The sequence below is a fragment of the Pristiophorus japonicus genome, unplaced genomic scaffold, assembly GCF_044704955.1.
Source record: "Pristiophorus japonicus isolate sPriJap1 unplaced genomic scaffold, sPriJap1.hap1 HAP1_SCAFFOLD_586, whole genome shotgun sequence".
In the NCBI taxonomy this organism is placed as follows: Eukaryota; Metazoa; Chordata; class Chondrichthyes; family Pristiophoridae; genus Pristiophorus; species Pristiophorus japonicus.
Window position 1 is genome coordinate 277,230 of NW_027254495.1, and position 25,645 is coordinate 302,874.

General features: G+C 50.8%; 6 non-coding genes across 6 annotated transcripts; all 6 read left to right on the forward strand.

The window, feature by feature from the left end:
* Positions 1-2,465: 2,465 nt before the first annotated feature.
* Positions 2,466-2,538, forward strand: trnat-agu (transfer RNA threonine (anticodon AGU)). The gene has a single exon. It is a non-coding gene; the product is annotated as a tRNA-Thr (tRNA).
* A 3,129-nt stretch (positions 2,539-5,667) lies between these two features.
* trnat-agu (transfer RNA threonine (anticodon AGU)) lies at positions 5,668-5,740 on the forward strand. The gene has a single exon. It is a non-coding gene; the product is annotated as a tRNA-Thr (tRNA).
* Positions 5,741-10,153: 4,413 nt separating this feature from the next.
* trnai-uau (transfer RNA isoleucine (anticodon UAU)) lies at positions 10,154-10,226 on the forward strand. The gene has a single exon. It is a non-coding gene; the product is annotated as a tRNA-Ile (tRNA).
* A 2,138-nt stretch (positions 10,227-12,364) lies between these two features.
* On the forward strand, positions 12,365-12,437 carry trnat-ugu (transfer RNA threonine (anticodon UGU)). The gene has a single exon. It is a non-coding gene; the product is annotated as a tRNA-Thr (tRNA).
* A 2,146-nt stretch (positions 12,438-14,583) lies between these two features.
* On the forward strand, positions 14,584-14,656 carry trnat-ugu (transfer RNA threonine (anticodon UGU)). Its single transcript has one exon. It is a non-coding gene; the product is annotated as a tRNA-Thr (tRNA).
* Positions 14,657-24,436: 9,780 nt separating this feature from the next.
* Positions 24,437-24,509, forward strand: trnat-ugu (transfer RNA threonine (anticodon UGU)). The gene has a single exon. It is a non-coding gene; the product is annotated as a tRNA-Thr (tRNA).
* Positions 24,510-25,645: the final 1,136 nt, after the last annotated feature.

Below are 25,645 nucleotides of genomic sequence, written 5' to 3' on the forward strand. Positions count from 1 at the left end.
GCACTGACGCACTGGAGGCGGTGTTGGATCTGGTGGTCAATGCCTGCCCTTGTTGATAAGAGACTTCCGAGGTTTGGGGAATGGTCCCCGGTGTCCAGGGCCGCCCCGTGGACCTTGCTGACTGGGGGGCAGTGCTGTGCGGTGAGGACAGGCTGCTGGAGGACCTTTGTCTTACGGATGTTTAGTGTAAGGCCCGAGCTCTCGGCCGCCTCGGTGAAGATGTTGACGATGACTTGGAGATCAGCCTCTGAATGTGAGCAGACGCAGGCGTCGTCCGCGTACTGTAGCTCGACGACAGAGGTTGGGGTGGTCTTGGACCTGGCCTGGAGACAGCGAAGGTTGAACAGGTTCCCACTGGTTCTGTAGTTTAGTTCCACTCCAGCGGGGAGCTTGTTGACTGTGAGGTGGAGCACGGCAGCGAGGAAGATTGAGAAGAGGGTTGGGGGCGATGACACAGCCCTGCTTGACCCCGGTCCGGACGTGGATTGGGGTCTGTGATGGATCCGTTGGGTCAGGATCACGTCCTGCATGTCGTCGTGGAGCAGGCCGGAGGATGGTGACGAACTTTTGGGGGGCAGCCGAAACGGAGGAGGACGCTCCATAGACCCTCGCGGTTGACGGTGTCAAAGGCCTTTGTGAGGTCGAAGAAGGCCATGGACAAGGGTTGGTGCTAGTCCCTGTATTTCTCTTGTCCTCATCGACCCTCCTTGTTACCTCCTCAAACAACTCAATCAAGTTAGTCAGACACGGCCTTCCCTGAACAAATCCACACCGACCGACCTTGATTAATCTGTGTCTTTCTAAATGTAGGTTTATCCTGTCCCTCAGAATTGATCCCAGTAATAACTTTCACCGGGGAATGGGATAAATACTTGCCGGGCTGTGGGGAAAGTGCGGGGGGCGAGGGGAATAATCTCTCTCACAGAGCCGACACAGACATGATGGGCCGAATGGCCCTCCTTGTGTGCTGGAAGATTCTGTCAATGTTCAGGGATGGATCACCGAGAATGATTATTCGGGCCCCATCTCCTTGTTAGCAATAGTAAGATGTAAACAGGAGCTGGTGTTACAGGTGGCTCCATAGCTCAGGGGTGAGAGCACTGGTCTTGAATTCAAATGTCACTGGGGCCTACTCAAAATTAATATGGTGTGTAAATTCATCATACATCTTTCTCTGCCTGTCTCTCTTGCTTTTCCCTTTCCTTTCAGATTGTCTCTCACTCTCTCCTTGCACCTATTTCCCCTGAATCTCCCTTTCCCCCTCCCAGTCTCCCCTTTCCCCTCTCTCTCATTTCTTCAACTTTCTCTCCCTTCCCCTGCGTCTTTCCCCTTCTCCCCCCTCTCTCTAATTCCTTCCCACTCCTTCGCCACACACTCTCTCTCCGTTCCCTCCCTCTCTTTCCTCACCTCTCTCTTTTCCCTTCCCCCCCCACCTCTTTCCTGCTCCTTCCCCCTGTCTTTCCTAAAACATGTAGCTCCATAGCTCAGGGGTTAGAGCAGTGGTCTAGTAAACCAGGGGTTGTGGGTTCAAGTCTCATTGGGGTCTATGCAAAATTTGCTCATTATTGTAATACACTGTCCATCATTCTTTGCCTTTGTCCAGCTCTTCTCCCTTTCCTTTCAGATTGTTCCTCTCTCTCTCCCTCTCACTTGAAAATAGGTGCAGGAGTTGGCCATTTGAGCCTGCACTGCCATTCAATGAGTTCATGGCTGAACATTCAACTTCAGGACTGCTTTCTTGCCATACCCCTTGATCCCCCGAGTTGTAAGGACGACATCTAACTCCTTTTTGAATATATTTAGTGAATTGGCCTCAACAACTTTCTGTGGTAGAGAATTCCACAGGTTCACCACTCTCTGGGTGAAGAAGTTTCTCCTCATCTCGGTCCTAAATGGCTTCCCCCTTATCCTTAGACTGTGTCCCCTGGTTCTGGACTTCCCCAACATTGGGAACATTCTTCCTGCATCTAACCTGTCTAACCCCGTCAGAATTTTAAACGTTTCTATGAGGTCCCCTCTCATTCTTTAGAACTCCAGTGAATACAAGCCCAGTTGATCCAGTCTTTCTTGATAGGTCAGTCCCGCCATCCCGGGAATCAGTCTGGTGAACCTTCGCTGCACTCCCTCAATAGCAAGAATGTCCTTCCTCAGGTTAGGAGACCAAAACTGTCCACAATACTCCAGGTGTGGCCTCACCAAGGCCCTGTACAACTGTAGTAACACCTCCCTGCCCATGTACTCAAATCCCCTCGCTATCTTACTCCTTCCCCCTCTTTCCCCTTAACCTCTTTTTCCCCACCCCACTCTCTCTCTCCCCTGCTCCCTCTCTCTTCCTCTCTGTCTGCCCTTCTCCCACTCTCTCATTCCTTCCCCACTCTCTCCCCTTCCCCTCCCTCCCGGTCTTTCCCACTCCTTCCCCTCTCTCTCTCCTTCCTGCTCCTTCCCCTGTCCTCATCTAAGCAGGTGACTCCATAGCTCAGAGGTTAGAGCACTGGTCGAGTAAACCAGGGGTCGTGAGTTCAAATCTCACTGGGGCCTACTCCAGATTAGTTTAGTATTTAAATTCATTGTTCATCTTTTTCTGCCTGTCTCTCTCTCTCTTTTCCCTTTCCTTTCAGATTGTCTCTCTCTCTCCCCTTCCTATTTCTTTCTCACTCCTTCTCCCCTTCCCCCCCCCCTTCTCTCTCCTCTCTCCTTTCCCCTTCCCCTCCCGATCTGACTCCTTCCCTTCTCTCCTCCCTTCTACTCTCTCTCTCTCCGTCCCTTCCCTCTCTTTCCTCTCCCCATCCCTCTCTCTCATTCCTTCCCCCTCTTTCCTCTCCCCATCCCTCTCTCTCATTCCTTCCCCCTCTCTCCCACTCCTTCGTCACACACTCTCTCTCCCCGTCCCCTAACCCCCTCTTTTCCCTCCCCGTCTCTCTCTCTCTCTCTCTCTCCTTCCCGTCTTTCACCCCTACCCCTCCCTCTCTCTCTCTCTCTCCCCTTCCCCCTCTCTCTCACTCTTTCCACTCTCTCTTTCCCCTTCCCCTCTCTCTTCCCTCTTTCCTACTCCTTCCCCTCTCTCCGCCCTTCTACATTCTCCCCGCCTCTCTCTCTCCCCTTCCTCTCTCTGTCTCCCTTTCCCCCTCCCTCTCACTCCTTCCCCCCTCTCGCCCCTTCCCCCTCTCTCAGACTCCTCCTCCGCCCACCCTTCTCCTTTCTCTCACTTTCCCCCTCTTTCTCACTCCTTCCACCCTCTCTCCCCTTCTCCTTTCTCTCCCTTTCCCGCTCTCTTTCACTCCTTCCCATCTCTCTCCCCTTCCGCTCTCTCCCCTTCCGCTCTCTTTCGCACTCTCTTCACTTAACCTCTCTTTCCCCTTCCCTCGCTCTCTCCCCTCCCCCTCCCTTTCTTTCTCCTTCTCCTCTCTCTCACTCCTTCCCCTCTCTCCCCTTCACCTCCCTCTCTCTCCACTTTCCCTCTCTCTCACTCATTCCACTCTCTCTTTTCCCTTCCTCTCTCTTTCCTGCTCCTTCCCTTATCTTTTCCAAAGCAAGTGGCTCCATAACTCCAGGGTTAGAGCACTGGTCTAGTAAATCAGGGGTCGTGGGTTCAAATCTCACTGGGCTTACTCCAAGTTAGTTTTGTATTTAAATATGTGACTCTCATTTCTTCCGCCTCTGCCTTTTCACTTACCATCTCCTCTCTCTCACTTTTCCCTTTCCTTTCAGATTCTCCCCTTCTCTCTCTCCCCTTCTCCCTTTCTCTCTCTCACTCTCCCCTTCAGCTCTCTTTCTCTCTCGCCCCCCCCTTCCACTCTCTCTCTCCCCATCATAAAAGGTTACTGCACGAGATAAAAGTTCACGGGGTTGGGGGTAATATATTAGCATGGATAGAGGGTTGGCTAATTAACAGAAAACAGAGAGTCGGGATAAATGGTTCAATCTCTGGTTGACAAACAGTAACTAGTGGGGTGCCGCAGGGATCAGTGCTGGGACCCCAACTATTTACAATCTATATTAACCACTTGGAAGAAGAGACTGAGTGTAACGTAGACAAGTTTGCTGATGATACAAAGATGGGAGGAAAAGCAATGTGTGAGGAGGACACAAAAAATCTGCAAAAGGACATAGACAGGCTAAGTGAGTGGGCAAAAATTTGTCAGATGGAGTATAATGTTGGAAAGTGTGAGGTCATGCACTTTGGCATAAAAAATCAAAGAGCAATTTATTATTTAAATGAAGAAAGATTGCAAAGTGCCGCAGTACAGCGGGACCTGGGGGTTACTTGTGCATGAAACACAAAAGGATAGTATGCAGGTACAGCAAGTGATCAGGAAGGCCAATAGTATCTTGGCCTTTATTGCAAAGGGGATGGAGTATAAAAGCAGGGAAGTCTTGCTACAGTTATACAGGGTATTGGTGAGGCCACACCTGGAGTACTGCGTGCAGTTTTGGTTTCCATATTTACGAAAAGATATACTTGCTTTGGCGACAGTTCAGAGAAGGTTCACTCGGTTGATTCCGGAGATGAGGGGGTTGACTTATGAGGAAAGGTTGAGGAGGTTGGGCCTCTACTCATTGGAATTCAGAAGAATGAGAGGCGATCTTATCGAAACGTATAAGATTATGAGGGGACTTGACAAGGTGGATGCAGAGAGGATGTTTCCACTGATGGGGGGAGACTAGAACTAGGGGGCATGGTCTTAGAATAAGGGGCCGCCCATTTAAAACTGAGATGAGAAGGAATTTCTTCTCTCAGAGGGTTGTAAATCTGTGGAATTCTCTGCCTCAGAGAGGTGTGGAGGCTGGGACATTGAATATATTTAAGACAGAAATAGACAGTTTCTTAACCGATAAGGGGATAAGGGGAGTGGGCAGGGAAGTGGAGCTGAATCCATGATCGGATCAGCCATGATCGTATTAAATGGCGGAGCAGACTCGAGGAGCCGAATGGCCTACTCCTGCTCCTATTTCTTATGTTCTTATCCCCTCCCTCTCTCTCCCCTCCCACCTCTCTCTCACTCCTTCCCTCTCTTTTTCCGCTGTCCCTGTTTCCTCCTCCCAGTCTCCCCTTCTGCTCTCTCTTTCTCACTCCTTCCCCCTCTCTCTCACTCCTTCCCCTCTCCCTCTCCCCTTCCTCTCTCACTTCCTCCCTGTCTCCGCTTCCCCCTCTCTCTCATTCCTTCCCCACTCACTCCCCTTCCCCTCCCTTTCCCTCCCTTACACACTCTCTCTCCCTTTCCCCCCTCTCTTTCCCCTCCCCCTCTCTCTTTTCCTTTCCTCTCACACTTCCTCCCTGACTCCCCTTCCCCTTCTCTCTCACTCCTTCCCCCCCCACTCTCCCCTTCTCCTTTCTCACCTTCCCCCCTCTCTCTCACCCCTTCCCCCCTCTCTCCCCTTCTCCTTTCTCTCCCCTTTACTCCTCTTTCACTCCTTCCCATCTCTCTCCCCTTCCGCTCTCTCCCCTTCCCCTCTCTTTCGCACTCCTTCCCCCTCTCTTCGCATAACCTCTCTTTCCCCTTCCCTCTCTCTCTCCCCTGCCCCTCTCTCCTTCTCCCAATCTCCACTTCCCTCTCTCTCACTCCTTCCCCTCCCTCTCTTTCCCCTTCCCTCTCGAAACTCCTTCCACTCTCTCTTTTCCCTTCCCCTCTCTTTCCTGCTCCTTCCCCTGTTTTTCACAGGACAGGTGGCTCCATAGCTCAGGGGTTAAAGCACTGGTCTAGTAAACCAGGGGTAGTGAGTTTAAATCTCACTGGGGCCTACTCAAAGTTAGTTTTGTATTTAAATATGTGACTCTCATTTCTCCCGCTTCTGCCTTTTCACTTTCCATCTCCTCTCGCTCATTTTTCCCATTCCTTTCAGATTCTCCCCTTCTCTCTCTCCCCTTCTCCCTTTCTCTCTCTCACTCTCCCCCCCGCCCCCCCTTCCACTCTCTCTCTCCCCATCATAAAAGGTTACTGCACGAGATAAAAGTTCACGGGATTGGGGGTAATATATTAGCATGGATAGAGGGTTGGCTAATTAACAGAAAACAGAGAGTCAGGATAAATGGTTCAATCTCCGGTTGGCAAACAGTAACTAGTGGTGTGCTGCAGGGATCAGTGTTGGGACCCCAACTATTTACAATCTATATTAAAGACTTGGAAGAAGAGACTGAGTGTAACGTAGACAAGTTTGCTGATGATACAAAGATGGGAGGAAAAGCAATGTGTGAGGAGGACACAAAAAATCTGCAAAAGGACATAGACAGGCTAAGTGAGTGGGCAAAAATTTGTCAGATGGAGTATAATGTTGGAAAGTGTGAGGTCATGCACTTTGGCAGAAAAAATCAAAGAGCAATTTATTATTTAAATGAAGAAAGATTGCAAAGTGCCGCAGTACAGCGGGACCTGGGGGTTACGTGTGCATGAAACACAAAAGGATAGTATGCAGGTACAGCAAGTGATCAGGAAGGCCAATAGTATCTTGGCCTTTATTGCAAAGGGGATGGAGTATAAAAGCAGGGAAGTCTTGCTACAGTTATACAGGGTATTGGTGAGGCCACACCTGGAATACTGCGTGCAGTTTTGGTCTCCATATTTAGGAAAGGATATACATGCTTTGGAGGCAGTTCAGAGAAGGTTCACTCGGTTGATTCCGGGGATGAGGGGGTTGACTTATGAGGAAAGGTTGAGGAGGTTGGGCCTCTACTCATTGGAATTCAGAAGAATGAGAGGTGATCTTATGGAAACGTATAAGATTATGAGGGGGCTCGACAAGGTGGATGCAGAGAGGATGGGGGAGACTAGAACTAGGGGGGCATGGTTTTAGAATAAGGGGCCGCCCATTTAAAACTGAGATGAGGAGGAATTTCTTCTCTCAGAGGGTTGTAAATCTGTGGAATTCTCTGCCTCAGAGAGCTGTGGAAGCTGGGACATTGAATAAATTTAAGACAGAGATAAAGAGTTTCTTAACCGATAAGGGGATAAGGGGATAAGGGGGCAGCTGGGAAGTGGAGCTGAGTCCATGATCGGATCAGCCATGATTGTATTAAATGGTGGAGCAGGCTCGAGGGGCCGAATAGCCTACTCCTGCTCCTATTTCTTATGTTCTTATCCCCTCCCTCTCTTTCCCCTCCCGCCTCTCTCTCACTCCTTCCCTCTCTTTCTCCGCTCTCCCTGTTTCCTAATCCCAGTCTCCCCTTCTCCTCTCTCTCTCTCACTCCTTCCCCCTCTCTCCCATTCCTTCCACTCTCTCTCCTCCCGTTCCACACTCTCAATCTCCATTCCATCCCTCTCTTTCCCCACGCCCCTTTCTCTTTCCCCTCTCCCTCTCCCTCTCCCCTACCTCTCTCACTTCCTCCCTGTCTCCACTTCCCCCTCTCTCTCACTCACTCCTTCCCCACTGTCTTCCCTTCCCCCACTCTCTCACTCCTTCCACTCTCTCTTTTCCATTTCCTGCTCCTTCCGCTGTTTTTCCTAAAACAGGTGGCCCCATAGCTCAGGTGTTAGAGCACTGGTCATGAAAACCAGCAGTCGTGGGTTCAAATCTCACTGTGGCCTACTCAACCTCAGTTTCGTATTTAAATACCAGTCTCTCCCTCCTCCCTATTTTTTCAGATTCTCCCCTGACCCCTCCCTCTCTTTCCTGCTCCTTCCTCTGTCTTTCCCAGAGCAGGTGGCTCCATAGCTCAGTTTTGGTCTCCTCATCTGAGGAAGGACGTTCTTGCTATTGAGGGAGTGCAGCCAAGGTTCACCAGACTGATTCCAGGTATGGCAGGACTGACATATGAGGAGAGACTGGATCGACTGGGCCTTTATTCACTGGAATTTAGAAGAATGAGAGGGATCTCATAGAAACGTATAAAATTCTGACGGGATTGGACAGGTTAGATGCAGGAAGAATGTTCCCAATGTTGGGGAAGTCCAGAACCAGGGGACACAGTCTAAGGATAAGTGGTAAGCCATTTAGGACTGAGATGAGGAGAAACTTCTTCACTCAGAGAATTGGTAACCTATGGAAATCCCGACCGCAGAGCGTTGTTGATGCCAGTTCATTGGATATATTCAAGGGGGAGTTAGATATGGCCCTTACGGCAAAAGGGGTATGGAGAGAAAGCAGGAAAGGGGAACTGAGGTGAATGACCAGCCATGATCATATTGAATGGTGGTGCAGGCTCGAAGGGCCGAATGGCCTACTCCTGCACCTATTTTCTATGTTTCTATGTTTCTATGTTTCAGGGATTGGAGCACTGGTCTTGTAAACCAGGAGTCGTGAGTTTAAATCTCACTGGGGCCTACTCAAAATTAGCTCAGTATTTAAATTCACCGTCAATTAACAAGGGGTTTAATTATAAATATTAAACAGTTCCGAGACTGACCCTGGAACAACAGGCTCCCCTCACACCCTTCCCCCTCTCCTCTTCTCGTCTCTCTTACACTCTCTCTCCCGTTTTGTATATAAACCTGTAAATACCATATCTAACCAGCAGAGGGCTCATCCCCTGGAGTCTCAATCCCTTGGGAGCACCTGTAAATAAGGAGACCTCACAGGCCGGAGAGGCATTCTGAGATCTGTAATAAAGGACTAGTCACACCTTACTTTGAGCTTGCAGTATCTATCCAAGTCATAACACACCTCTCTCTCGCTTCCCTTCCCTCCTCTCTCTCCCCTTCCCCCTCTGTCTCCCATTCCCCCTCTCTCTTCCCTTCCTCACTCTCTCCCCTTCCCCCTCTCTCTCACTCCTTCCACGCTCTCTTTTCCCTTCTTCTCTCTTTCCTGCTCCTTAGCGTGTCTTTCCCATCACACTTGGCTCCATAGCTCAGGGGTTAGAGCACTGCTATTGTCAACCAGGAGTTGTGAGTTCAAGTCTCACTCGGGTCTGCTCAGTATTTAATTTCACCGTCAATTAACAAGGTCTTTAATTATAAATATTAAACAGCGCTGAGACCGACCCTGGAACAACAGGCTCTTGTCTCTCTCTCCCTTCCCAATCACGCCGTGTTCTTCATCTTTTGACCGCTTTCCCCATCTCTCACTCATTCACCTCTCTCACCTTCTCCGGTTTCCCTCTCTCCCCTCCCTCCTCTCTATCTCTCTTCTCCCTTTCTTTTCAGATTCTCCCCATTCTCCCCCTCTCTCCACTTCCTTTCTCTCTCCCCTGTCTCCTCCCTCTCTCGCTTTCACATCTCTCTCTCCTTCCTCTCTCTCTCTCCCATTACCCTCTGTCTCCCCTTCCTCCCTCTGTCTCACTCCATCCACTCTCTCTTTTCCCTTCCCCTCTCTTTCCTGCTCCTTCCCATGTTTTTCTCAGAGAAGGTGGCTTCATAGCTCAGGGGTTAGAGCACTGGTCTCGTAAACCAGGGGTCGTGCATACAAATCTCACTGTGGCCTACTCAAAATTCGTTCAGTATTTAAATTCGCTGTCAATTAACAAGGGCTTTAATCATAAATATTATACAACTATGAGACTGACCCTGAAATAACAGGCTCCCCTCTCCTCTTCTCGTCTCTCTTGCACTCTCTCTTCCCTTCCAAATCTCTCTCTCCCTTCCCCTTCGACATCTTTTTACCCCACTCTCCCTTTCCCACTATCTCGCTTTCCCCGTCTCTCACTCATTCCCCTCTCTCACCCTCTCACCCTCTCCCCTCCCTCCTCTCTCTCTTCTCCCTTTCTTTTCAGATTCTCCCTCTCTCTCCCCTTCCCCGCTCGGTCTCAATCCTTCACCCTCTCTTTCCCCGTCCCCTCTCTCTCCGTCCCCTGTCTCATTCTCCCCTTCCCCTCTCTCTCCTCTCTCCCCTTCGTCTCTCTCCCCTCCCCCTCTCTGCCATATCCACTCTCTCCCCTCCCCCTCTCTCCCCTACCCACTCTCTCCCCTCCCACTCTCTCCCCTACTCACTCTCTCCCCTGCCCCCTCTGCCTTTTCACTCTCCCTCTTCCCTTACCCTTTCTTCCCTCCCCTCTCTCCTCTCTCTCACTTTTCCCTTTCTTTTCAGATTCTCCCCATTCTCCCTCTCTCTCCCCTTCCTTTCTCATTCCCCTGTCTCCTTCCTCTCTCGCCTTCCCATCTCTCTCCCCTTTCTCTCTCTCACTCCTTCCCTCTCTCTCCCCTGCCCCCGATCTTTCACTCCTTCCACTCTCTCTTTTCCCTTCCCCTCTCTTTCCTGTTCCTTCTCCTGTCTTTTTGAAATAGGTGACTCCATAGCTCAGGGGTTAGAGCACTGGTCTTATAAACCAGGGGTTGTGAGTTCAAATCTCACTGGGGCCTACTCAAAGTTAGCTTAGTATTTAATTGACTGTCAATTAACAAAGGCTTTAATTATAAATATTAAACAGCTCTGAGACCGAACCAGGAACAAAATTAGTGTTGTGTTTAAATTCACTGTCCATCATCCTTTGCCTCTGTGTCTCTCTCTCTTCTCCCTTTCAGATTGTTCCCCCATCTCTCTCTCGATAGAAAATAGGTGCAGGAGTTGGCCCTTTGAGCCGACTCTCTCCTTCCTCTTCCTCATTCATTGAGTTCATGGCTGAACATGCAACTTCAGTACCCCATTCCTGCTTTCTCACTATACCCCTAGTAGTTATGACTTCATCTAACTCCTTTTTGAATATATTTAGTGAATTGGCCTCAACTACTTTCTGTGGTAGAGAATTCCACAGGTTCACCACTCTCTGGGTGAAGAAGTTTCTCCTCATTTCGGTCCTAAATGGCTTACCCCTTATCCTGAGACTGTGTCGCCTGGTTCTGGACTTCCCCAACATCGGGAACGTTCTTCCTGCATCAAACCCGTCAGAATGTTATATGTTTCTAAGAGATCCCCTCTCATTCTTCTGAACTCCAGTGAATAAAGGCCCAGTCGATCCAGTCTTTCTTGATATGTCAGTCCCACCATCCCGGGATTCAGTCTGGTGAACCTTCGCTGCACTCCCTGAATAGCAAGAACATCCTTCCTCAAGTTAGGAGACCAAAACTGTCCACAATACTCCAGGTGTGGCCTCACCAAGGCCCTGTCCAACTGTAGTAACACCTCCCTGCCCCTGTACTCAAATCCCCTCGCTATCTTACTCCTTCTCCCTCTTTCCCCTTAACCTCTCTTTCCCCACCCCACTCTCTTTCTCCCCTGCTCCCTCTCTCTTCCTCTCTGTCTCCCCTTCCCCCACTCTCTCATTCCTTCCCCACTCTCTCCCCTTCCCCTCCCTCCCGCTCTTTCCCACTCCTTCCCCTCTCTCTCTCCTTCCTGCTCCTTCCTCTGTCCTCATACACGCAGCTGGCTCCCTATCTCAGGGGTTAGAGCACTGGTCTTGTAAACCCGGTGTTGTGAATTCAAATCTCCCTGGGGCCTACTCAAAATTAACTCAGTGTTTAAATTCATCTTTCTTTGTCTCTGTTCCTTCCTCCTGTCTCTCTCTCTCTCTTTTCCCTTTCCTTTCAGATTGTCTCTCTCTCTCCCTTTCTCACTCCTTCCCCCCTTTCCCCCCTTCTCTCTCTCCTTTCCCCCTCCCACTCTTCCCTTTCCCCTCTCTCTCATTCCTTCTCCTTTCTGTCACACTCTCTCTCTCTCCGTTCCCTCCCTCTCTTTCCCCACCCCACTCTCTTTCTCCCCTTCCCCCACTCTCTCACTCCTTCCCCATTCTCTACCCCCCCTCCACACTCTCTCTCCCCGTCCCCTAACCCCCTCTTTTCCCTCCCCGTCTCTCTCTCTCTCCTTCCCAACTTTCACCTCTTCCCCTCCTCTCTCTATCCCCTTCCCCCTCTCTCTCAACCCTTCCCCTCCTCTCTCTTTCCCCTTCCCCCTCTCTCTCGCTCCTTCCACTCTCTCTTTTCCCTTCCCCTCCCTTTCCTGCTCCTTCCCCTGATTAACATGTGTCTTTCTAAATGTAGATTTATCCTGTCCTTCAGGATTTTTTCCAATAATTTTCCCACCACGGAGGTTAGGCTGCCTGGTCTGTCATTACTCGGTCTATCCCTTTCTCCCTTCTTAAACAAAGGTACCACCTTCGCAGTCCTCCAGTCCTCTGGTACCACACTTGAAGCCAGAGAGGATTGGAAAATGATGGTCAGAGCCTCTGCTATTTCCTCTTTTGCTTCACTCAACAGCCTGGGATACATTTCATCCGGGCCTGAGACTTATCCACTTTCAAAGCTGCTAAACCCCGGGGGAAGAGCCGGCGGGTAGCAGGGAGGAGGGGTAGAGCGGGGGTGGAGCGGGGAGGGCAGGGCAGGGGTGGGGCGGAGTGGGAATAATCTCTTTCACACAGCTGACACAGACACGATGGGCCGAATGGCCCTCCTTGTGTGCTGTCAGATTCTGTCAATGTTCAGGGATGAATCACCGAGAATGATTATTCGGGCCCCACCTCCTTGTTAACAATAGTAAGATGTAAACAGGAGCTGGTGTTACAGGTGGCTCCATAGCTCAGGGGTTAGAGCACTGGTCTTGTAAACCAGGGGTCGTGGGTTCAAATCTCACTGGGACCTGCTCAAGATGAACTTAATATTTAAGTTTGATGATTGTTAACAAGGTTTTTAAATTATAAATGTTTAATATCTCTGAGACTGACTGAGGAACAACAGGCCTTCCTCGTACCCTTTCGTCTCTCTCTGCCCTCCCCATCATGACAATTTTTACCCCTCTCTCCCTTTCCAACTATCTCGCTTGTCCCGTTTCTCACTCTGCTTCCCCCTCTCATCTCCCTTCCCCCTCTCTTCTCCTTTCCCCCTCTCTCCCCTCACTCTCTCCCCTTCCCTTTCTCCTCCCCCTCGCTCTCTCTCCCCTTCCCACTCTTACACACTCGTTACTCTCTATATCTCGCTCCTGCACCTCTCTCTCACTCCTTCCCCCTCTCTCCCCTTTCCCCACTCTTTCTCCCCTTCCTCACCTCTTTCCTTCCCCCTTTCTCTCCCCTTCTCTCTCTGGATGTTTAACATCTCTGAGACTGACCCTGGAACAACAGGCTCCCCTCACACCCTTCCCCCTCTCCTCTTCTCGTCTCTCTTACACTCTCTCTTCCTTTTCCCCCGCTCGATCTCACTCCTTCACCCTCTCTTTCCCCTTCCCCTCTCTCTCCTTCTCCTGTCTCACTCTCTCCATCCCCTCTCTCTCCTTCCCCTGTCTCATTCTCCCCTTCTCCTCTCTCCCCTTCCCCTGTCTCATTCTCCCCTTCCCCATCTCTCTCCTCTCTCCCCTTCCCTCTCTAATTTCATTCTCTCACTCCTTCCCCTCTCTCTCCTTCCTCCTCTATCTTCCCTCTCTCTCCCCTCCCCCTCTCTCCCCTCCCCCTCTCTCCCCTACACCCTCTCCCTTTTCACTCTCCTTCTCCCCTTCCCCTATCTTCTCTCCCCTCTCTCCTATCTCTCCCTTTTCCCTTTCTTTTCAGATTCTCCCCATTCTCCCTCTCTCCCCTTCCTTTCCCTCTCCCCTGTCTCCTCCCTCTCTCGCCTTCCCATCTCTCCCCCCTTCCTCTCTCTCACTCCTTCCCTCTCTCTCCCCTTCCCCCTCTCTGTCACTTCTGCCCCCTCTCTCCCCTTCCCCTCCCTCTCTCTCCCCTTCCCCCTCTCTCTCACTCCTTCCACTCTCTCTTTTCCCTTCCCCTCTCTTTCCTGTTCCTTCCCCTGTCTTTCCCAACGCAAGTGGCTCCCTAGCTCAGGGATTATAACACTGGTCTAATAAACCAGGGGTTGTGGTTTCAAATCTCACTGGAGCCGACTCAAAGTTAGCTCAGCATTTAAATTTGCTGTTAGTTAACAAGGTCTTTAATTATAAATAATATACAGCTCCAAGACTGATCCTGGATCAACAGGCTCATTTCTCTTCCACTCTCTCTCCCCTTCCAAATCTCTCTCACCCTTCCCCATGCTACATCTTTTTCTCACTCTCTCGCTATCTCCTTTTCTCTGTCTCTCACTCATTCCCCTCTGTCTCCCCTTCTCTCTCTCTCCTGCCTCTCTCTCTCTTCTTCCCTCTATCACTCCTTTCCCTCTCTCCCTCCCTTCCACTCTCTCTCCCTTCCACTCTCTCTCTTCCCAGCTCCTTCCCCTGTCTTTCCCAGAGCAGGTGCGCTCCTGTCTCTCTCTCCTTTCCCTTTCCTTTGAGATCCTCCCCTTCTCCCTCATCTTCCCCTCCCTCTCTTTCCCCTTCCCCTCTCTCTTCCCTCTTTCCTGCTCCTTCCCCTCTCTTCCCCCTTCTACATTCTCCCCGCCTCTCTCTCTCCCCTTCCTCTCCCTGTCTCCCCTTCCCCCTCACTCTCACTCCTTCCCCCCTCTCTCCCCTTCCCACTCTCTCGCACTCGTTCTCCCTCTCTTCCCTTAACCTCTCTTTCCCCTTCCCTCGCTCTCTCCCCTGCCCCTCTCTTTCTCCCAGTCTCCACTTCCCTCTCTCTCTCACTCCTTCCCCTTTCTCCACTTTCTCTCCCTCTCTCCCCTTCCCCTTTCTCCACTTTCCCTCTCTGTCTCTCCCCTTCCACTCTCGACTTACCCACTCTTTCTCACTCCTTCCCTCTCTCCCCTTAACTTCTCTTTCCTCTCCCTCTCTCTCTCCCCTTCCCCTCCATCTCTCTCCCCTTCCCCCTCTCTCTCACTCCTTCCACTCTCTCTTTACCCTTCCCCTGTCTTTTAAAAAGCAGGAGGTTCCATAGCTCAGGGGTTAGAGCACTGGTCTTGTAAACCAGTGGTTGTAAGTTCAAATCTCACTGGGGCCTACTCAAAGTTAGTTTAGTATTTAAATACCAGTCTCTCCCTCCTCCCTGTTCTTTTCAGATTCTCCCCCTTCCCCTCTCTCTCACTTTCCCTTTTCCCTCACCTCTCACTCGTTTGTTTGCCTCTCTATCTCCCCTTCTCCTATCTATTTCACTCCTTCCCCTCTCTCCCTCTCTCTCTCTCCCCGCCCCTTCCACACTTTCTCTCACTCCCACTTCCCATTTCTCTCACACACCTGCTTCTCTCTCACTCCTTCTCCCTCTCTCCCCTTCACCACTCTTTCTCCTCTCTGCTGCTCTCTCTTTCCATCGCATTACGACCCGTTCTACATCTTTTTACCCCACTCTCTCCCATTCCCCTCCCTCTCTTTCCCCTTCCCCTCTCTCTCTCCCATTCACCGCCCTCTCTTTTCCCTTCCCCTCTCTTTCCTGCTCCTTCCCCTGTCTTTGCCAGTACACTTGGCTCCATAGCTCAGGGGTTAGAGCACTGGTCTAGTAAATCTCACTGGGGCCTATTTAAAATTAACAAGGGGTTTAATTATAAATATTAAACAGCTCCGAGAACAACCCTGGAACAACAGGCTCCCCTCACACCCTTCCCCCTCTCCTCTTCTCATCTCTCTTTCCCTTCCCCATCATGACCCTTTCTACATCTTTTTACCCCTCTCTCCCTTTCCCACTATCTCGCTTTCCCCATCTCTCACTCATTCCCCTCTCTCTCCCCTTCCCCTCCCTCTCTTTCACCTTCCCCCTCTCTCTCACATCTTCCCCTCTCTCTCACCCGTTCCTTCTCTCTCCTCTACCCATTTCCTCCCCTCACTCTCCCCTTCCCCTCTCTCTCTCCTTTCCCGCTCTCTCCCCCTCCCTCTCTCCCCTTTCCCCTCCCTCTCCTCTTCCCCTCTCTCTCTCTCCTTCGCCTCTCGCTCCCCTTCCCCACTCTCTCCCCTTCCCCCTCACTGTCCCCTTCCCCTCTCTCCCTCCCCTTCCCCTCCTTCTCTCCCCTTACCCCCTCTCTCTCCCCTTCCCCATTCTCTCCCTTCCCCCTCACTCTCCCCTTCCACACTCTCTCTCCCCTTCACCCCTCTCTCTCCCCTTTCCCTCTATCACTCCCCATTCCCTCTCTCTCCTTCCCCTCTCTCTCCTTCCCTACTCTCACCCCTTCCCCCCTCTCTCACCTTCCCTCCTCTCTCCTCTTCCCCCCTTTCTCCCCTTCCCCCTCTCTCTCTCTCCTTCCCCCTCTCTCTCCCCCCTTCCCCCTCTATCTCTCCGCTTCCCTCTCTATCTCTATCTCTCCCCTTCCCCTCTCACTCACTCCTTCCCCTCTCCCTTTTCATTTTCTTCCCTCCTCTCTCTCTCCTCCCTCTCCTTCTCCCTCCCCTCCCCTGTCTCCAATCCTCTCCCTCCTCCCTTTCTCTCTTTCCCTCGCTCTCACTCTCCCCTTTCCCATTAGACTCTCCCCCTCTGTCCTGGTCGCCCCTCTCTCCCATACTCCCTCTCTCCCATACCCACTCTCTCCTCACTCTCTCCCCCCTCTCTCCTCTTCCCCCACTCTCTCTCCCCTTCCCCCCTCCCTCCCCCTTGCCCCCCTCTCCCCTTCCCACTCTGAAACACTTGTTTCCCCGTCTCTTGCTCCTACCCCTCTCTCCCTTCCCCCTCCCTCGCCTCACCCTCTCTCCTTCCCACTCTCTCCCCGTCTCCTCCCTCTCTTTCCCCTCTCTGTAGCGGGTGGTTTGGGGGTCAGGTTGACCTCTGAGCTTCTGAGTGGTTCGAATCGCTCCCACTCCCTCGATTTGAGACCCTGGGTTTATTGAGGGATGTGACAAAGTGCAACAACAACTGGTTTTGGTGCAAGAAACTGTGATTTTATTCCAGAAAGAAAGTTACAATATTCAGTGAATGTCAAAATCTCACAATCTCAAAATGGGGAAGACTTTAATACGTACACAAGAAGAGATACAGCAGAAGAACACCTCCCACCTCCCTGTCCCACTCTCTAGCTAAGTTCGACTCTGGGGTAACAGGGATAATGTTCCCCAATCCTTCCTTTGACAGTTGATGGTGGTTTGTGATTTTGGGGTTCGCTGGGCCTGGCAGGTTTTGCTTGCCGTACCCTGAACGTAGTCGAGGCCTTCTTACCGAGTTTTAACATAGAAACATAGAAAATAGGTGCAGGAGCAGGCCATTCAGCCCTTCTAGCCTGCACCGCCATTCAATGAGTTCATGGCTGAACATGAAACTTCAGTACCCCCTTCCTGCTTTCTCGCCATAACCCTTGATCCCCCGAGTAGTAAGGACTTCATCTAACTCCCTTTTGAATATATTTAGTGAATTGGCCTCAACTACTTTCTGTGGTAGAGAATTCCACAGGTTCACCACTCTCTGGGTGAAGAAGTTTCTCCTCATCTCGGTCCTAAATGGCTTACCCCTTATCCTCAGACTGTGACCCCTGGTTCTGGACTTCCCCAACATTGGGAACATTCTTTCTGCATCTAACCTGTCTAAACCCGTCAGAATTTTAAACGTTTCGATGAGGTCCCCTCTCATTCTTCTGAACTCCAGTGAATACAAGCCCAATTGATCCAATCTTTCTTGATAGGTCAGTCCCGCCATCCCGGGAATCAGTCTGGTGAACCTTCGCTGCACTCCCTCAATAGCAAGAATGTCCTTCCTCAAGTTAGGAGACCAAAACTGTACACAATACTCCAGGTGTGGCCTCACCAAGGCCCTGTACAACTGTAGCAACACCTCCCTGCCCCTGTATTCAAATCCCCTCGCTATGAAGGCCAACATGCCATTTGCTTTCTTAACCGCCTGCTGTACCTGCATGCCAACCTTCAATGACTGATGTACCATGACACCCAGGTCTCGTTGCACCTTCCCTTTTCCTAATCTGTCACCATTCAGATAATAGTCTGTCTCTCTGTTTTTACCACCAAAGTGGATAACCTCACATTTATCCACATTATACTTCATCTGCCATGCATTTGCCCACTCACCTAACCTATCCAAGTCACTCTGCAGCCTAATAGCATCCTCCTCGCAGCTCACACTGCCACCCAACTTAGTATCATCCGCAAATTTGGAGATACTGCATTTAATCCCCTCGTCTAAATCATTAATGTACAATGTAAACAGCTGGGGCCCCAGCACAGAACCTTGCGGCACTCCACTAGTCACTGCCTGCCATTCTGAAAAGTACCCGTTTACTCCTACTCTTTGCTTCCTGTCTGACAACCAGTTCTCAATCCACGTCAGCACACTACCCCCAATCCCATGTGCTTTAACTTTGCACATTAATCTCTTGTGTGGGACCTTGTCGAAAGCCTTCTGAAAGTCCAAATATACCACATCAACTGGTTCTCCTTTGTCCACTTTACTGGAAACATCCTCAAAAAATTCCAGAAGATTTGTCAAGCATGATTTCCCTTTCACAAATCCATGCTGACTTGGACCTATCATGTCACCATTTTCCAGATGCACTGCTATGACATCCTTAATAATTGATTCCATCATTTTACCCACTACTGAGGTCAGGCTGACCGGTCTATAATTCCCTGTTTTCTCTCTCCCTCCTTTTTTAAAAAGTGGGGTTACATTGGCTACCCTCCACTCCATAGGAACTGATCCAGAGTCAATGGAATGTTGGAAAATGACTGTCAATGCATCCGCTATTTCCAAGGCCACCTCCTTAAGTACTCTAGGATGCAGGCCATCAGGCCCTGGGGATTTATCTGCCTTCAATCCCATCAATTTCCCCAACACAATTTCCCGACTAATAAAGATTTCCCTCAGTTCCTCTTCCTTACTAGACCCTCTGACCCCTTTTATATCCGGAAGGTTGTTTGTATCCTCCTTAGTGAATACCGAACCAAAGTACCTGTTCAATTGATCCGCCATTTCTTTGTTCCCCGTTATGACTTCCCCTGATTCTGACTGCAGGGGACCTACGTTTGTCTTCACCAACCTTTTTCTCTTTACATACCTATAGAAACTTTTGCAATCCGCCTTAATGTTCCCTGCAAGCTTCTTCTCGTACTCCATTTTCCCTGTCCTAATCAAACCCTTTGTCCTCCTCTGCTGAGTTCTAAATTTCTCCCAGTCCCCAGGTTCGCTGCTATTTCTGGCCAATTTGTATGCCACTTCCTTGGCTTTAATACTATCCCTGATTTCCCTAGATAGCCACGGTTGAGCCACCTTCCCCTTTTTATTTTTACGCCAGACAGGAATGTACAATTGTTGTACTTCATCCATGCGGTCTCTAAATGTCTGCCATTGCCCATCCACAGTCAACCCCCTAAGTATCATTCGCCAATCTATCCTAGCCAATTCTCGCCTCATACCTTCAAAGTTACCCTTCTTTAAGTTCTGGACCATGGTCTCTGAATTTACTGTTTCATTCTCCATCCTAATGCAGAATTCCACCATATTATGGTCACTCTTCCCCAAGGGGCCTCGCACAATGAGATTGCTAATTAATCCTCTCTCATTACACAACACCCAGTCTAAGATGGCCTCCCCCCTAGTTGGTTCCTCAACATATTGGTCTAGAAAACCATCCCTTATGCACTCCAGGAAATCCTCCTCCACCGTATTGCTTCCAGTTTGGCTAGCCCAATCTATGTGCATATTAAAGTCACCCATTATAACTGCTACACCTTTATTGCATGCACCCCTAATTTCCTGTTTGATGCCCTCCCCAACATCCCTATTACTGTTTGGAGGTCTGTACACAACTCCTACTAACGTTTTTTGCCCTTTGGTGTTCTGCAGCTCTACCCATATAGATTCCACATCATCCAAGCTAATGTCTTTCCTAACTATTGCATTAATCTCCTCTTTAACCAGCAATGCTACCCCACCTCCTTTTCCTTTTATTCTATCCTTCCTGAATGTTGAATACCCCTGAATGTTGAGTTCCCAGCCCTGATCATCCTGGAGCCACGTCTCCGTAATCCCAATCACATCATATTTGTTAACATCTATTTGCACAATTAATTCATCCACCTTATTGCGGATACTCCTTGCATTAAGACACAAAGCCTTCAGGCTTGTTTTATTAACACCCTTTGTCCTTTTAGAATTTTGCTGTACAGTGGCCCTTTTTGTTCTTTGCCTTGGGTTTCTCTGCCCTACACTTTTCCTCATCTCCTTTCTGTCTTTTGCTTTTGGCTCCTTTTTGTTTCCCTCTGTCTCCCTGCATTGGTTCCCATCCCCCTGCCATATTAGTTTAAATCCTCCCCAACAGCACTAGCAAACACTCCCCCGAGGACATTGGTTCCAGTCCTGCCCAGGTGCAGACCGTCCGGTTTGTACTGGTCCCACCTCCCCCAGAACCGGTCCCAATGCCCCAGGAATTTGAATCCCTCCCTGCTGCACCACTGCTCAAGCCACGTATTCATCTGCGCTATCCTGCGATTCCTACTCTGACTATCACGTGGCACTGGTAGCAATCCCGAGATTACTACTTTTGAGGTCCTACTTTTTAATTTAGCTCCTAGCTCCTTAAATTCGTTTCGTAGGACCTCATCCCTTTTTTTGCCTATGTCGTTGGTACCAATGTGCACCACGACAACTGGCTGTTCTCCCTCCCATTTCAGAATGTCCTGCACCCGCTCCGAGACATCCTTGACCCTTGCACCAGGGAGGCAACATACCATCCTGGAGTCTCGGTTGCGGCCGCAGAAACGCCTATCTATTCCCCTCACAATTGAATCCCCTATCACTATCGCTCTCCCACTCTTTTTCTTGCCCTCCTGTGCAGCAGAGCCAGCCACGGTGCCATGAACTTGGCTGCTGCTGCCCTCCCCTGATGAGTCATTCCCCTCAACAGTACCCAAAGCGGTGTATCTGTTTTGCAGGGGGATGACCGCAGGGGACCCCTGCACTACCTTCCTTGCTCTACTCTTCCTGCTGGTCTTCCATTCCCTATCTGGCTGTGGACCCTTTCCCTGCGGTAAGACCAACTCACTACACGTGATACTCACGTCATTCTCAGCATCGTGGATGCTCCAGAGTGAATCCACCTTCAGCTCCAATTCCGTAACGCGGACCGTCAGGAGCTGGAGGCGGATACACTTCCCGCACACATAGTCGTCAGGGACACCGGAAGCGTCCCTGAGTTCCCACATGGTACAGGAGGAGCACAACACCCGACCGAGCTCTCCTGCCATGTCTTAACCCTTAGATACACTTAAACTGGTAATAACAATGTTAAAAGTTACTGACCAATATAAGAAGAAAAAGAAAAACTACTCACCAATCACCAGCCAATCACTTACCCCCTAGGCTGTGACGTCACCTTTGTTTTTTTGCCTTCTCCCTGTAGCTGCACCGGTACGCCTCTCGCCGACCCCGGACTCACGCTGCTCCGAGCTCCTGCCTCCTCGACTGACTGCTTCAGTTGGGTTGTGTCCGCTGATGCGGTCGGGTGCGTTTTGGATCTATGGGGTAAGTGCCCACTTTTCTCTTACAGAGGTAGAGTTTTGGGTTACTTTAGGTCAAGTTTTGCCCGTCGGTAGGTCAGGAACAGGTTGTAGAGTGGAAAACCTTCGAATCTCCGGTTTTCTTCCGAGTTGGTTCTGGTCGAAAACTGTCGGTCACGGTGCCTCAATATTACCAAGTTGGTTCTTGGTAATGGTTCATTGATGATTTCGTCAGGCTCTTGATGCCGTGACGTGTCCGATGATGTCGGGGATCACTGAAGGCCAACTTCTTCTGTCTTCGCTATGGTGGTCTGTGGTAAAAACATAGAAACAGAGAAAATAGGTGCAGGAGTAGGCCATTCGGCCCTTCGAGCCTGCACCGCCATTCAATAAGATCATGGCTGATCATTCCCTCAGTACCCCTTTCCTGCTTTCTCTCCATACCCCTTCATCCCTTTAGCCATAAGGGCCACATCTAACTCCCCATTGAATATATCCAATGAACTGGCATCAACAACTCACTGCAGCAGTGAATTCCACAGGTTAACTTCTCTGAGTGAAGAAGTTTCTCCTCATCTCGGTCCTAAATGGCTTACCCCTTACCCTTAGACTGTGTCCCCTGGTTCTGGACTTCCCCAACATCAGGAACATTCTTCCTGCATCTAACCTGTCCCGTCCCGTCAGAATTTTATATTTTTTATGAGATCCCCTCTCATTCTTCTAAACGCCAGTGAATAAAGGCCCAGTCAATCCAGTCTCTCCTCATTTGTCAGTCCTGCCATCCCGGGAATCAGTCTGGTGAACCTTCGCTGCACTCCCTCAATAGCAAGAACGTCCTTCCTCAGATTAGGAGACCAAAACTGAACATAATATTCCAGGTGAGGCCTCACCAAGGCCCTGGACAACTGCAGTAAGACCTCCCTGCTCCAAAACTCAAATCCCCGAGCTATGAAGGCCAACATACCATTTGTCCATTCTCCCTCCCCGCCCCCAGACAAACCTCCCTCTCACTGTCCATGACAAACCTCCCTCTCACTCTCCCCGACAAACCTCCCTCTCACTCTCCCCGACAAACCTCCCTCTCACTCTCCCCGACAAACCTCCCTCTCACTCTCCTCGACAAACTTCCCTCTCACTCTCCCCGACAAACCTCCCTCTCACTCTCCTCGACAAACCTCCCTCTCACTCTCCCCGACAAACCTCCCTCTCACTCTCCCCGACAAACCTCCCTCTCACTCTCCCTGACAAACCTCCCTCTCACTCTGCCCGACAAACTTCCCTCTCACTCTCCCCGACAAACCTCCTCTCACTCTCCCCGACAAACCTCCCTCTCACTCTCCCCGACAAACCTCCCTCTCACTCTCCTCGACAAACCTCCCTCTCACTCTCCCCGACAAACCTCCCTCTCACTCTCCCCGACAAACCTCCCTCTCACTCTCCCCGACAAACCTCCCTCTCACTCTCCCCGACAAACCTCCCTCTCACTCTCCCCGACAAACCCCCCTCTCACTCTCCCCGACAAACCTCCCTCTCATTCTGCCCGACAAACCTCCCTCTCACTCTCCCCGACAAACCTCCCTCTCACTCTCCCCGACAAACCTCCCTCTCACTCTCCTCGACAAACCTCCCTCTCACTCACCCCGACAAACCTCCCACTCACTCTCCCCGACAAACCTCCCTCTCACTCTCCCCGACAAACCTCCCTCTCACTCTCCCCGACAAACCTCCCTCTCACTGTCCATGACAAACCTCCCTCTCACTCTCCCCGACAAACCTCCCTCTCACTCTCCCCGACAAACCTCCCTCTCACTCTCCCCGACAAACCTCCCTCTCACTCTCCCCGACAAACCTCCCTCTCACTCTCCCCGACAAACCTCCCTCTCACTCTCCCCGACAAACCTCCCTCTCACTCTCCCCGACAAACCTCTCTCTCACTCTCCCCGACAAACCTCCCTCTCACTCTCCCCGACAAACCTCCCTCTCACTCTCCCCGACAAACCTCCCTCTCACTCTCCCCGACAAACCTCCCTCTCACTCTCCCCGACAAACCCCCCTCTCACTCTCCCCGACAAACCTCCCTCTCACTCTCCCCGACAAACCTCCCTCTCACTCTCCCCGACAAACCTCCCTCTCACTCTCCCCGACAAACCTCCCTCTCACTCTCCCCGACAAACCTCCCTCTCACTCTCCCCGACAAACCTCCCTCTCACTCTCCCCGACAAACCTCCCTCTCACTCACCCCGACAAACCTCCCTCTCACTCTCCCCGACAAACCTCCCTCTCACTCTCCCCGACAAACCTCCCTCTCACTCTCCCCGACAAACCTCCCTCTCACTCTGCCCCCACCCCCCGCCAGTAACCAAGGCCCGTCACCGCCCGAAGCTCTCCTGCAGCCGCCACCCACCGATGACCCAAACCTCGCCGCCCGCGGTATAATTGAGTGCGACAATCCGCAGAGAGCCTGGGCCCGCCCCAGGCCGCTCCTAACCCGCGGTGTCAGTGAGTGAGACAGTCCGCAGGGAGCTGTGAATAACCTACTGACTGAAAACTAGGGCCTCAATTATACTTTGAGAGGCTCCTAATCTACGCACCAACTCGAGCCGGGTTTCTTGTTTCAGTTTTGGCGGGCTCGTTAAGTCTTGGCAGGTTCGTTACTGGTAACTTGATTGAAAATATGTCAATTGTTGAAATTATCTTTGGTTTTGGGTCATAGAAACATAGAAACATAGAAAATAGGTGCAGGAGTAGGCCATTCGGCCCTTCGAGCCTGCACCACCATTCAACAAGATCATGGCTGATCATTCCCTCAGTATCCCTTTCCTGCTTTCTCTCCATACCCCTTCATCCCTTGATCCAGTCTCTCCTCATATGTCAGTCCAGCCATCCCTGCAATCAGTCTGGTGAACCTTCGCTGCACTCTCTCAATAGCAAGAACGTCCTTCCTCAGAATACGAGACCCCTTCCCCTCTCTCTCCGTCCCCTGTCTCATTCTCCCCTTCCTCTCTATCTCCTCTCTCCCCTTCCCCTCGCTCTCCTCTCTCCCTTCCCCCTCTCTCTCCCCTACCCACTCTCTCCCCTGCCCCCTCTGCCTTTTCACTCTCCCTCTTCCCCTATCTTCCCTCCCCTCTCTCCTCTCTCTCACTTTTCCCTTTCTTTTCAGATTCTCCCCATTCTCCCTCTCTCTCCCCTTCCTTTCTCATTCCCCTGTCTCCTCCCTCTCTCGCCTTCCCATCTCTCTCCCCTTTCTCTCTCTCACTCCTTCCCTCTCTCTCCCCTTCCCCCCCTCTCTCACTCCTTCCACTCTCTCTTTCCCTTCCCCTCTCTTTCCTGTTCCTTCTCCTGTCTTTTTTTTAAAGCAGGTGACTCCATAGCTCAGGGGTTAGTGCACTGGTCTTGTAAACCAGGGGTTGTGAGTTCAAATCTCACTGGGGCCGACTCAAAGTTTGTTCAGTATTTAATTCACTGTCAATTATCAAGGGCTTGAATTATAAATATTAAACAGCTCTGAGATTGAACCAGAAACATAATTTGTGTTGTGTTTAAATTCACTGTCCATCAACCTTTGCCTCTGTCTCTCTCTCTTCTCCCTTTCAGATTGTTCCCCGATCGCTCTCTCGATAGAAAATAGGTGCAGGCGTTGGCCCTTTGAGCCTTCTCTCTCCTTCCCCTTCCTCATTCAATGAGTTCATAGCTGAACATGCAACTTCAGTACCCCATTCCTGCTTTCTCTTGATCCCCCTAGTAGTAAGGACTTCATGTAACTCCTTTTTGAATATATTTAGTGAATTGGCCTCAACAACTTTCTGTGGTAGAGAATTCCACAGGTTCACCACTCTCTGGGTGAAGAAGTTTCTCCTCATCTCGGTCCTAAATGGCTTACCCCTTATCCTTAGACTGTGACCCCTGGTTCTGGACTTCCCCAACATCGGGAACATTCTTCCTGCATCTAACCCGTCAGAATGTTATATGTTTCTAAGAGATCCCCTCTCATTCTTCTGAACTCCAGTGAATAAAGGCCCAGTCGATCCAGTCTTTCCTCATATGTCAGTCCTGCCATCCCGGGAATCAGTCTGGTGAACCTTTGCTGCACTCCCTCAATAGCAAGAACGTCCTTCCTAAAGTTAGGAGACCAAAACTGTCCACAATACTCCAGGTGTGGCCTCACCAAGGCCCTGTACAACTGTAGTAACACCTCCCTGCCCCTGTACTCAAATCCCCTCGCTATCTTACTCCTTCTCCCTCTTTCCCCTTAACCTCTCTTTCCCCACCCCACTCTCTCTCTCCCCTGCTCCCTCTCTCTTCCTCTCTGTCTCCCCTTCCCCCACTCTCTCATTCCTTCCCCACTCTCTCCCCTTCCCCTTGGGTTCAAATCTCACTGGGGCCTCCTCAAAATTAGCTTCGTATTTAAATTAACTCGACCTTTAATTATAAATATTAACCACTCCGAGACCGACCCTGGAACTACAGGCTCTGTCTTGCTCCCTTCACCAATCTTTCTCATGCCTTATTCTTCTCTCCGTTTCCCAGCTTCTGTGGGGAAAGAGCAGGGGAGGGGAATAATCTCTTTCAC